At 47.2% G+C, this 11,777-nt stretch overlaps 1 long non-coding RNA gene across 1 annotated transcript; it reads left to right on the plus strand.

Moving 5' to 3' along the window:
• Nucleotides 1-4,617: 4,617 nt before the first annotated feature.
• On the plus strand, nt 4,618-8,954 carry LOC142874950 (uncharacterized). The gene is made up of 3 exons (XR_012922534.1): nt 4,618-4,835; nt 6,505-6,575; nt 7,771-8,954. It is a non-coding gene; the product is annotated as an uncharacterized LOC142874950 (long non-coding RNA).
• The last annotated feature ends 2,823 nt before the right edge of the window (nt 8,955-11,777 follow it).

The raw sequence follows: 11,777 nt of genomic DNA on the forward strand, positions 1-11,777 counted from the left end.
AGTAAAATGAGTTCCCCAGGAATTTATTCCATGTTTATTCTATAACTTTGCATATTCCTAGAAACATAGCCATCTGACACACTAGTACTTTTAAAAAGGTCTATATTTGTGACAAAGTTATAGCATCCTTTTTCCTCAGAATATAAAATTTTATGACCAGGAAATCAAAGTTTGAAAGTATGGTACCCTTTTTTTTTTTTTTTTTTCCTCACCTCTCCCAACCCTCCAGCATGGTGCCCTCTTGAATTAATTGGAGGTAAGATGTCAACATGCTATTATTTTCATGCACTAAATTTTGGTAAGTATAACATGTTACACTTTCATATGAAATCAAAGGAAAAGCCTTCCTGGGATGTAGTGCAGTAAAATCCATAGTCACTTTCATGACAGTGTCACAACTTCCTGTGCTGAGTAGATCATGAATTCCAAACAATTCCTGGAATCTAAATTATCTGTTGAAATTAAGAATAAATTCTGTTCCGTGGAACTAACACACAGTTGCCATTTGAGCTATGTTAGGGTGTGAAGTCTTTGTGCTGGGGGAGAAAGAATTCTCAGTGACTAGTATATACAGAAGTAAAAGTTTGTTTATTTCTCTGAGGAAGAAAAAAAGAAAAAGAGAGAGAGAGAGAGAATAAGTGGCCATGATAAACAAAGAAAGAAAGGAGAAAGGAAGTGTTGGGCAGTTAAGTTGCTTGGAGTTTTAAAGTGTAAAAATGGCTCTTTCCCCTTTGCTTTAGCATCCTGATAGCAAGAGTGGTAGCTGAAGCTGTTGCAGGTGCTCTTTCTGGCTTATCTGAGTCCTTGAAATCTGTCTAGCAAGAGTTGAGGCTGAGAACTAGAGTGGGAGATGCACCCCCACTGTCTGCTTTGGGCTTTTCAAGGTTGAGAAAATGATACTATTAGAGATAACAAGTTAGGCCACAGGTGTTTTTAATTAAAACAAAACAAAGGGGTAGTTGAGTTAATTTTCCTTACTTTCTGTTTGATAGTTTAGTTTTTCTGTCAGATGGGTTATTAGTAAGGCCCTATTTCAAGCCATATCCTACTGGTTACTGATTCTCAAATGTGTCTCACTCATTCCTGTGCTTCTCTTGTACCTTGATCTCTTTCTTCCTTTGCTGATAAAGTGTACTCATATTCAGGTCTTCGTTTGAACAAACAGTTCTGGAAAGAGTCCCTTCCTATACCTAGGGCTATATCTTTCTCTATATTTACCCTCTTTTATTGAAACCTTGTACCACAAAAATCTTCCAGCTTTTCCTGCCAGATTATAGATTCTACGGGATAGAATTGTGTCTGTTTGTTACCTCTGTGTCTTCATTATCTAGGACAGCACTTGTCACTTGTTAAGTGCTCAATAAATATTTTAAATGAATCCATGATTATTGAACATTGTATTGCAGCTTGAATCATGGCGATACCAGGGATAAGAGTATTGTAATAATACAGTAACAATAAAAGTGAAAATCTAGAAATCTGCTTTGAACACTATCTTTTTTATAATTGTAATCTAAAATAACATCAAGACTATGTAACAGAAAGTCCATTAGTGATTCTATACTTATGTTAAGATGTAAAAATGAGAGCCTCTATGTTGTCCATGACAGTTACAAGGAAATTTATAAACATACATTCAAATAAAGTTGAATCCTTAAGAGCAAGTAATTATGTAGATTTGGCTGCAATTTGCAAACTACATTTATTTTTGAATGCTTTGCTCATTTGTAGTGCACTACTTTAAGGAGAATTTTTTTTTTTTTTTTCGAGACAGAGTCTCACTTTGTTGCCCAGGCTAGAGTGAGTGCCATGGCATCAGCCTGGCTCACAGCAACTTCAAACTCCTGGGCTCAAGCAATCCTGCTACCTCAGCCTCCTGAGTAGCTGGGACTACAGGCATGCGCCACCATGCCCAGCTAATATTTTCTATATATATGTTAGTTGGCTAATTAATTTCTTTCTATTTATAGTAGAGACGGGGTCTCACTCTTGCTCAGGCTGGTTTTGAACTCCTGACCTCAAGCAGTCTGCCGGCCTTGGCCTCCCAGAGTGCTAGGATTACAGGCATGAGCCACTGCGCCCTGCCTCTATGGTATTTTATCTCCAGTTAATGTACTCAAATTTGTTACTCTAAGTCTCTAGGCTAAATATTATATTAATATGTAAAGAATTAAGGTGGATCATACAAAATCTCTTGTGTTTGTAGGACCCTAGAATTTCAATCACAAACATTACTTTAGCTGAGTTTTTATTTAATATAAAAATTATTAGGCCGGGCGCTGTGGCTCACGCCTGTAATCCTAGCTCTTGGGAGGCCGAGGCAGGCGGATTGCTCAAGGTCAGGAGTTCAAAACCAGCCTGAGCAAGAGCGAGACCCCGTCTCTACTATAAACAGAAAGAAATTAATTGGCCAACTGATATATATATATAAAAAATTAGCTGGGCATAGTGGCACATGCCTGTAGTCCCAGCTACTTGGGAGGCTGAGGCAGAAGGATCACTCGAGCCCAGGAGTTTGAGGTTGCTGTGAGCTAGGCTGACGCCACGGCACTCACTCTAGCCTGGACAACAAAGTGAGACTCTGTCTCAAAAAAAAAAAAAAAAAAATTATTTATATTAGGTATAATAGCAGTATTTGCATTAGATTGTTTTATCCATTAGAAATAGGAATAGAAATATCTACAAACTAAATAATATGATTTGTTATATTTGTATTAAAATGCCACTAGGATAGTTGGAATTGGTTATTGAAAGTGATGACAAAATAATGAAATTTTTTAAAGCTTTATGATTGGTACTATTTTGATACATTTTATTATCTAACTATTTCTACTGTTGTGCAAGATGTTTGCATTTCTATCATAATATTTAAATAAAGCACATAAACATTTGAGTAAAAATGCCTAACATACTGCACATTAGCCCCATTGCATATGGAAAAAGAGACAATCATTTTTCTGTGTATCACAGTAATGAATTTTGAGGTTCATCATCAAATCTGGGTGTGACAATTGGACATAAATGGATAGAGGACAGTGCAACGTTAGAATTAGGAAGAGAGCACTCTAAATATCTCTCTAAATATGGGCAGTGGTGCTACCAAAAATCTTGTGCAAGATTGTCTCTGTGAGTATTACTGAGAAATGTCTCTTACCTAATGACACTATTATGTTTCCTAGGAATCTGTGAGTTAACAGCAGTGTGTCTTCTATAAGTTAATGTAGAATGTCTCCTGGCCTGAGAGCATGTGCTCTACAGCCACCAGATCATCAGGTTGTTCCCTGTGTGATGTGCCAGACTCCACACCCAGGTGCTGAAGTCCTGCTCAGGCACAGGGCAGAGTCTGGCCAGGCCCTTACCAGCCATTGCTCATGAGCTCCATGGCCCTTGTACCCCAGCCTAGCCTAAAGTTTTCTGCCGCTTTGTGCAGGCCACAGGAGGAGGAGCTAGTGCTGTGCTCACCAGTGCCCTCCTGGGAGGCACAAGTCCTGCCTGTTGGGTCTGTATGTAGGGACCACTATTCCCTGAGGCCCTGGATGCACTTATCAGACTTCAGATACCTCTCAGAAGCCTAGATCTCACACTCATCCTTCCCAATAACAAATCAAATCTTTGAAGTGTATGTCTCATGCTTTGTAGGGTATTTGCAGAGTTATGTAACCACAATCTTGGGGTTCCCTTCTCCTGGGGCCACATTATTCTTTGTTTAGTATATGATTTCTGGAAGGGGGATGGGCCCCCACCAAGAGCAGGTACACGTGGAGGTCTACCTGTGGACACTTAATGCTTGCAGCCCCAAGTTCTCTCTTGGGGCACCATCTCTCCACCCTTGGTCCTGAGGAGAGATGATGATAGGGAGGGGATGTTCTCTCACCTCTGGCAAAAAAGCATGGCTCTGGCCCATCGCCTGTCTGAGGTCAGGGGAATCAGAGCCCTCACAGCTGCATTTCAGTGTGGCAGCCACTGGCCACATTGGGCTACTGAGCACCTGGAATGGGTCTGATCTGAACTGAGATGTGCTACATGATTAAAACATAGAATGAGTTTTAAAGATATAGTACTCAAAATTGCTTCTTTAATAATTTTATACTGATCAAATAGTAAAACAATAATATTTTGGGTATATTGGGTTAAATATAAAATATTACAATCAATTTTACCTATTTCTTTTTATTTCCTTTTATTTGGCTATTAGAAAATTTTAAATGGCCTATATGGCTCACATTTTATTTCTATTTGGCATTGCTGCCTTAGAGGAATGCCTCCATGTTCAATGTTCAGGCTGCCTCCTCAAAGGACTAGAAGCCAAAATGTTTACAAAACCTAAAACTTTAAAATAATTCTCATTATGTTATTTCCATTTATGAATAACATGTATATTTACTGTATGTGTGTCAATATATATAGAGATAGATATAAAAATCATAAAAGGATATAGTTTATATTCAAGGTTAAATACAAATGTCCCCCAAGCAGGGCCAGGTCCCAAAGCAGGGGCAAAGCCCTGTCTAAAAATAGCTACAACCAGAAGCCTGTTTTTCTGGCCTCATCCAGCCCGGGTCTGATCCGGTCTCCTGTCACTCACGGCCAGAGGGGAGGGGCCTGGAGCTTTATCCCAGCCGAGGCGCCGCGGTGAGGCCTGTCCAGTCGGGCGCACAGCCCGGAGGGAGCAGGCGGCCGTCGTCTCTGCCGGGTGCGCCGCGAGCTGGGTCCCCGCTCCACCGCGGCGGCGTCCAGCGGGCCCTGGCGTCTCCGCCGCAGCTCTGTCGTCCTGTGACCTGCAGGTGCGGGAAGACTCCTAGACAACGCCAGGGCACCCTGGAAGCTGGGAAGCGGTGGGTGCGCAGCCGGCGTCTCGAGAGGGGGAAGGGGCTGGTTGGAGCCCGAGGAAGGGCTGGGGGTTGCGGGGCCGGGGTCAGCTCCAGAGTCTCGAGAGGGAAGTTCGCACCGGCCCACGTTAGCCCTCTGCGCCCTCGGGCCACAGGGTGGGGTGGAGAGGGCAGCTGGGCGCGGCCTCCGCCGTGTCCCTGCGTTTCTGGGCCCGCCCGCAGCCCGCTCCCCGGTCTGGGCAGCTCTGCGCCCGCCGGTGCGCGCGTCCCGGCCGCGGGGACAGCAGGGCCACGGGCCAGGACCCTCCTCGGTGTGCGGGGTGCTCGTGGCAGGAACCGGGGGCGCGGTCCCTGGCTGCTCCTTTCTCCTATTAAAAATTAACCCGAGGGCCGGGCATGGTGGCGCATGCCTGTAGTCCCAGCTACTCGGGAGGCCGAGGCCGGAGGATCACTTGAACCCAGGAGTTTGAGGTTGCTGTGAGCGAGGCTGACGCAGGGCATGCACACTAGCTGGGGCAACAGAGACTCCGTCTCAAAAAAAAAAAAAAAAAAATTAACCTGAGGAAGAGCGAAAACTTAGAAGACTTTATTTGAGCAAATGGTAATTTGTGAATCTAGAAGCCCCCCAACCACGGTTTGTTGTCTTGGGGCCGCTGGAGGGTCTTGGCGGAAAGGCAGTTATAAGGTGTGTGAGGAAACGAACCAAGTTCAGTAATTGAGTACAGTTATGTACCGTGTTTCCCCGAAAATAAGAGAGGGTCTTATATTTATTTTTCCTCAAGAAGACACCCTAGGGCTCATTTTCAGGGGATGTGTTATTTTTTTAAAGTATGGTACAACACTCTGCATTTCTTCAAATATAGTCAAGTCGTCTTCTTCTGGAGCATCATCATCACTCTCCAATCCCCGAATTCCATCCTGAATTTCTTGCCACTCTATTTCCTTTAGAACCAATGACCCCAATCTCTCATGTCCAGCCATAGAGCTCTCATGGGGCAGATGAGAAGGGCTACTCGTCTTCTTTACTGCTCTGCCAGGAAATGCATGGGGTGTGCAGATACACTGTGCAGCCACGCCCATTACTAGGGCTTATTTTCGGGGTAGGGCTTCTATTGCGCAAATGTTTACAAATCCTGCTAGGGCTCATCTTATGGGTAGGTCTTATTTTCAGGGGAAATACGATAGTGTCAATGGGAAAAAAAGCCAAACTCTATAAAATAATTTTCAGGAGATTTACTCTGAGCCAAGTTTGAGGCCCATGACCCAGAGTCACACCCAAGAAGCGCTGAGCAGTGGACCCAGTGTGGCTGGGTCACAGTTTTGTTTTATACATTTCAGGAAGACAGGGGTTACAGGTAAGGGAATACCCTTTTGGTATTCAAAAGCCCACCTTTTGGTTTTGCCCCAAAAGGTGGGCTATCTGGAAGCAGGGGCTTACAGGTGGGTTTTGTTTTTTTTTTCAGACAGAATCTCAGTGTTTTGCCCAGGCTAGAGTGAGTGCCCTGGCATCAGCCTAGCTTACAGTAACCTCAAACTCCTGCACTCAAGTGATCCTCCTGCCTCAGCCTCCCGAGTAGCTGGGACTACAGGCATGTGCCACCATGCCCGGCTAATTTTTTCTCTATAATTTTTAGTTGGCCAATTAATTTCTTTTTTTTTTTTTTTTTTTTTTTAGTAGAGACAGAGTCTTGCTCTTGCTCACGCTGGTTTTGAACTCCTGACTTGAGCGATCTACCTGAGCCACCGGTGGGTTTAAAGATTCTTTGACTTGTAATTAGTTGAAGACAAGAAGCTTTGTCTAAAAGCTTGAATGTTTTAACATAAGGAGTTGTTAATCTGAGACAAGCTGGGCATAGATTTGTTGTGTATATTGAGGATTTGCAGGTGTGTCTTGCATACCCTTAGGCCTGCTAATGGGTTACAAATGTTGACCCCAAGAAGGGAGGGGGCATCATGAGGCCTGTCTGCACCCCCTCCTCCTGGCAGGCAATTTAGTTTTAGGATATTCCTTTGGCCTTGAGGGGGTCAATTGGGTCAGCCGTGGGGGGGAGGGGGAGGAGCCTTAAAATTTTATTTTAGTTCGCAGTAGTCACCTTATTTATCCAGGTGGCTATTTTCTGGTTATGTAATCAGAACTTTATTGGAAGTTTGTAGTTTTTTTGCCTAAGTTTTGTTTTCCTCTAAGTTGTAATTTACAGTAAATGCATTTGAGTTAGAATTAGGTTTTCTTAAGTAGGAAGCCAGGGCACTACAGCCACTTCAGCCTAATTGCCCCTACTTAATTATTTTAGCAGTCCCTGGGGGCTGGTTTCCTTGAGTTTTCGGAATGTCTGGCAAACAGGATCCCAAGTACAAGAAACAAATCCAGCTTGCCCAGCCTGACCATTGAAGGACCTCTTGGAAACCCTGACTTTCCAGTTCTTTCCCCACACGTTTCCCAAAGCCTGCTACTGCCCTCCACCTCATAACATGATCAACTATTTTTCCTTTATTTATTTTTCAAACAGACACAGTATTTTGACTGTTGGTCATTTTTTTCATGGAGCTGTGAATGGCTCTTTTAAAAATATATGTTTCCTCTTTCTGAACATTTCACATGAAAGGAAAGTAGAGAAAAATCACCTCCTAATATTTCCCTGTAGAAAGTCTTTGTGCTCCTCTTCCTCCTCCTTTTATATTTCCTAGGCAGATATAACTTATCAGATTATTTTTAGGTTGAAATACTCTTTGGAAACTTTATAGGGTGATGTCTTTTCCTGGTCCTGGTTTCCTAACTATCTGGGGATGACCCAAGATGCCCACAAAGCCATGTATCTTGGGGTGTCTAGTGAATATTAGCCCTGGATCATCTTTTAGAGGACAGCCTGAGGTGTGGGGGTGGAGATTCTGTGGGTAGCAATTCCTATTATACTCCTCATTTAAAAAGCTAACTCTTTCTCAGACATTAAGGTTTTCTTTACCAAACCTAACTGTAATGCTGGTGGCAGCCCCGTCCCTTCCCTGGATCAAAAGCGAAAAGGCTCGTGAGACCAGACCCGCCAAGGACAAAACTGCCAGGCCCCGCTGAGAGGATCCACACCCAAAAGTCCACCCAGATAAGAAAGTTTTGGCTCCTGGATTCTACAAATACCTCCAGCCCCTCCTAAAATCCCCAGCTCTTCCTGCCAAAAGTCCCTAGCCAGGCTCAAAGCGTATAAACGGCCTCAGCCCCTTCAAACAGTGGCAACTTCTGGGGCCCCCTCTCTTGGGGCCCCAGAACCTCGTCCATGAGTGTATAATAAAGCTACGTGGTTTGGCCCCCACTCTTTCTCTCTGTCTGTCTGTCTTTTCTTTTTGCCGCCACCAAAAAGCCTTACATTTGGTGCCGAAACCCGAGAGGGGAGTCTTGGCTGTCCCGGCCTGCCTCAGGGCCGTGGTCGCGCTGTCCCCTCTCGTGTTTGTTGACCTTGGACCGGGACCTCCATTGGATGCCAGTCGACTAATTGGTCTGGGTAAGTCCCTGTGCCCTTGTGTTCCTAGTCCAATGGAGTCCATTCCAGGGTCTCCGGAATGGACTCATAAAACCTTGGGCCCAAGTCAGAGATCCTCCACCATAAGGACCTGAGTGTCTTGGGGACGCCTGAGCCCCTCAGTCAGTCCTTCCATCCGTAAGGATTCATAAGGCCCCGAGTTTTCTCAGGGACACCCAAGCCCCTCAGTCAGGCCTTCCATCCGTAAGGATTCATAAGGCCCCGAGTGTCTCAGGGACGCCTGATCTCGTCCTTCTCCCATTGGACTAGGACACGATGGGCAGTCAACCCTCCAAAATCAAATCTAGCACGCCTCTGGGCTGTCTCTTAGCCAGTCTTGTAGCCCTGGGCCTCAAGTCTGATATTCGGCCCAAGTGACTCATTTTCTATTGTAACACCGCCTGGCCGATGTACAAATTAGACAATGGGTCACAGTGGACTAAAAATGGGACTTTCAATTTCAAAATCTTACAAGATCTGGATAACTTTTGTCACCGAAATGGCAAATGGTGGGAGATCCCTTATGTCCAGGCTTTCTTCCATCTGTGCTCCCGTCCTTCCCTCTGTCAGACCTGTGACCCATCACAAATCCTCCTTGCACTGAGTCCTCCGCCGTCCTTGGCCTCTTCCACCTCTCAGCCGAAGGACCCGTTAGAAACCTCTTCTGCCTTCTCTGACCCACCTGACTCCCTTACCTCTCCCCCTGCTCGGCCTCCACCATATCTAGGTCCTCCTCCTCCTCCTCCTCCTTCTAGCGCCCCACCGTCCTCCGCTACCTCTTGCGCTGGCTCTCTGCCAGCGTCCCGTTAGTCACCACACTCGCTCCCAGGCAGGACCCTCAGGCCAAACCCTTCTCTGTCCCCTGAGAGAGGTAGCTGGTGCCGAAGGGGTTATACGCATCCATGTTCCCCTCTCTCTTTCGGATCTCTGTCAGATTGAGAAGCGTTTAGGCTCCTTTTCTAACGACCCCACAGCCTACACCAAAGAGTTCCACTATCTTACACAAGCATATGATTCGACCTGGCGTGAGATTTTTGTCATTCTGGCCTCTACTCTTACTACTGATGAAAAAAACGTGTCTGGGCGGCAGCTCAGGGACATGCTGATCAAGTCCACCTAGCAGACCGCAGCATGCCGGTCGGGGCCGAGGCTGTCCCACGCAGTGAGCCAGGGTGGGAATACCAGCCAGACACCCCCGCCGGCCGAGATGGTAGAACCCGCCGAGATCGCATGCTGCAATGCGTTCTTGCTGGTCTCCAGGCCGCTGCCCATCGGGCAGTTAATTTTAATAAGCTTAGAGAAATCACTCAAAAGCCAGATGAAAATCCCGAGGCTTCCTAGCCGCCTTACGGATGCTCTCATCCAACACACCCGCTTGGATGCCACTTCCCCAGCAGGGGCCACCGTCCTTGCAACTCACTTTATCACCAGTCCTCCTCTGACATTAAACGCAAACTTAAAAAGGCAGAAGAAGGCCCTCAGACCCCCATCCGAGACCTGGTGAACATGGCATTTAAAATCTTTAATTCCCGAGATAAACAGGCAGAGGCCCAAAGGAAAGCCCATGTCCACCAAAAGGCACACCTGCAAGCCCAAGCCTCGGTTGCAGCCCTGCGGCCTGTGGGGCCTGGAAAGCCATCGACCTCGTCTAAAGCCACCAGCCCCGCTCCGCTGGGCACCTGCTTCAAGTGTGGTAAGGAGGCCACTGGGCCAACCGGTGCCCGCAGCCACATCAGCCCAATAAGCCTTGTCCGCCTGTGGTCAAGAGGGACACTGGAGAGTGATTGCCCCTTGGGACAAAGGTCTAGAGGGTCAGTCCTTCCACCCCCAGACCTGCCGTTGACGGTTTTGGGCTTGGCTGCAGAAGACCAACGACGCCCTGGCTCTGCCACCCCGATCACCCTCGCTGAGCCCAGGGTAACAATCAAGGTAGCAGGTGAGGCAGTGTCCTTTCTGGTCAACACGGGGCTACCTACTCTGTCCTGCCTTCTTTTTCAGGCCCTACTTATCCTTCCCAGGTGTCGGTTATGGGTATTGATGGCAGTCCTTCATGGCCTCCTACTACTGGTCCTCTGACATGTCTTATAGACGACCGTCCCATCACCCACTCCTTTCTTATTATGCCCTCCTGTCCTGTTCCACTTTTAGGAAGAGATTTATTAGCCAAATTAGGCACCACACTCCACTTTTCCTCAGGGACATCCGCCCTTCTCCTTCTGTCCCTCTCTTCAGATTCCTCACCCCCACCCTCTGCCTCTCCCAAAGACGTGCCCTCTCCCGCCTGAACTTGTAGACTCTTGGGTTTGGGACGCCTCTACCCCAGTAGTGGCCACACACCACACCCCTGTCCTCATTCGACTCAAAGACCCTTCATCCTTCCCTTCCCGCCCCCAGTTCCCTGTTTCAGTGACCCACCGCAGAGGTCTAAAACCCATTATAGAACGTCTTCTGCATGAAAAACTTTTAATCCCAACTAATTCTCCCTATAACATACCCATTCTCCCGGTAAAGAAGCCAAACGGGTCGTACCGGTTGGTCGGGGACCTGAGGCTCTTTAAGGAGGCTGTTATCCCCATACACCCTGTGGTGCCTAATCTCTGCACTTCACTTTCCCATATTCCGCCCTCCACTGCCCGCTTTTCCGGTCTGGACCTCAAAGGTGCCTTCTTTGCTATCCCCTTAGATCCAGCCAGTTACAATCTCTTTGCCTTTATGTGGGGAGATCCTGACACAAACACATCTAGACAACTCACTTGGACTGTCCTGCCCCAGGGGTTTGGGGACAGCCCCCATCTATTTGGTCAGGCTCTGGCCCAGGACCTACTCCAATGTCCCTTACAGCCTAGCGCTGTTCTCCAATACGTTGATGATCTGCTCTGTAGCCCCTCTTTACGGCACTCTAAGACGAGCACTGCCTCTCTGCTTAACTTCCTTGCCTCCAAGGGCTGTCGAGTCCCCCTCCAAAGTCCAGCTGTCCGAGCCCACGGTCACATATCTTGGACTTCGGCTCACCCCCACGTCCCGGGATCCCACTGTTGACCGCCAACAGGCTCTTCGCGATCTCCAACCACCCACGCCCGCTGAGCAGATTCTGTCTTTCCTTGGATTTGTTGGTTTCTTCCGACACTGGATTCCTAACTTCTCCCTCCTTGCTAAACCCCTCTATGAGGCAGCCCGTGATGCCCCGCTGGCCCTTTACTAAACCCCCAAGCTGTCGGCCTTGCATTTCTAAAGCTTCGTGACACTCTACTCCAGGCACCACCGCTAAGACTCCCTCATCCTGAAAACCCTTTCACCTCTACACAGAGGAGCGCCAGGGCCTGGCCCTCGGTGTCCTCGCCCAGCCCTTAGGCTCCTGGAGCCCACCCACCTGTGCTCCAGTGGCTTATTTATCCAAACAACTAGACACCACGGTCCTGGCTGGCCGCCTGGCCTTAGG

The sequence above is a fragment of the Microcebus murinus genome, chromosome 13 (genome assembly GCF_040939455.1).
Source record: "Microcebus murinus isolate Inina chromosome 13, M.murinus_Inina_mat1.0, whole genome shotgun sequence".
Lineage (NCBI taxonomy): Eukaryota > Metazoa > Chordata > Mammalia > Primates > Cheirogaleidae > Microcebus > Microcebus murinus.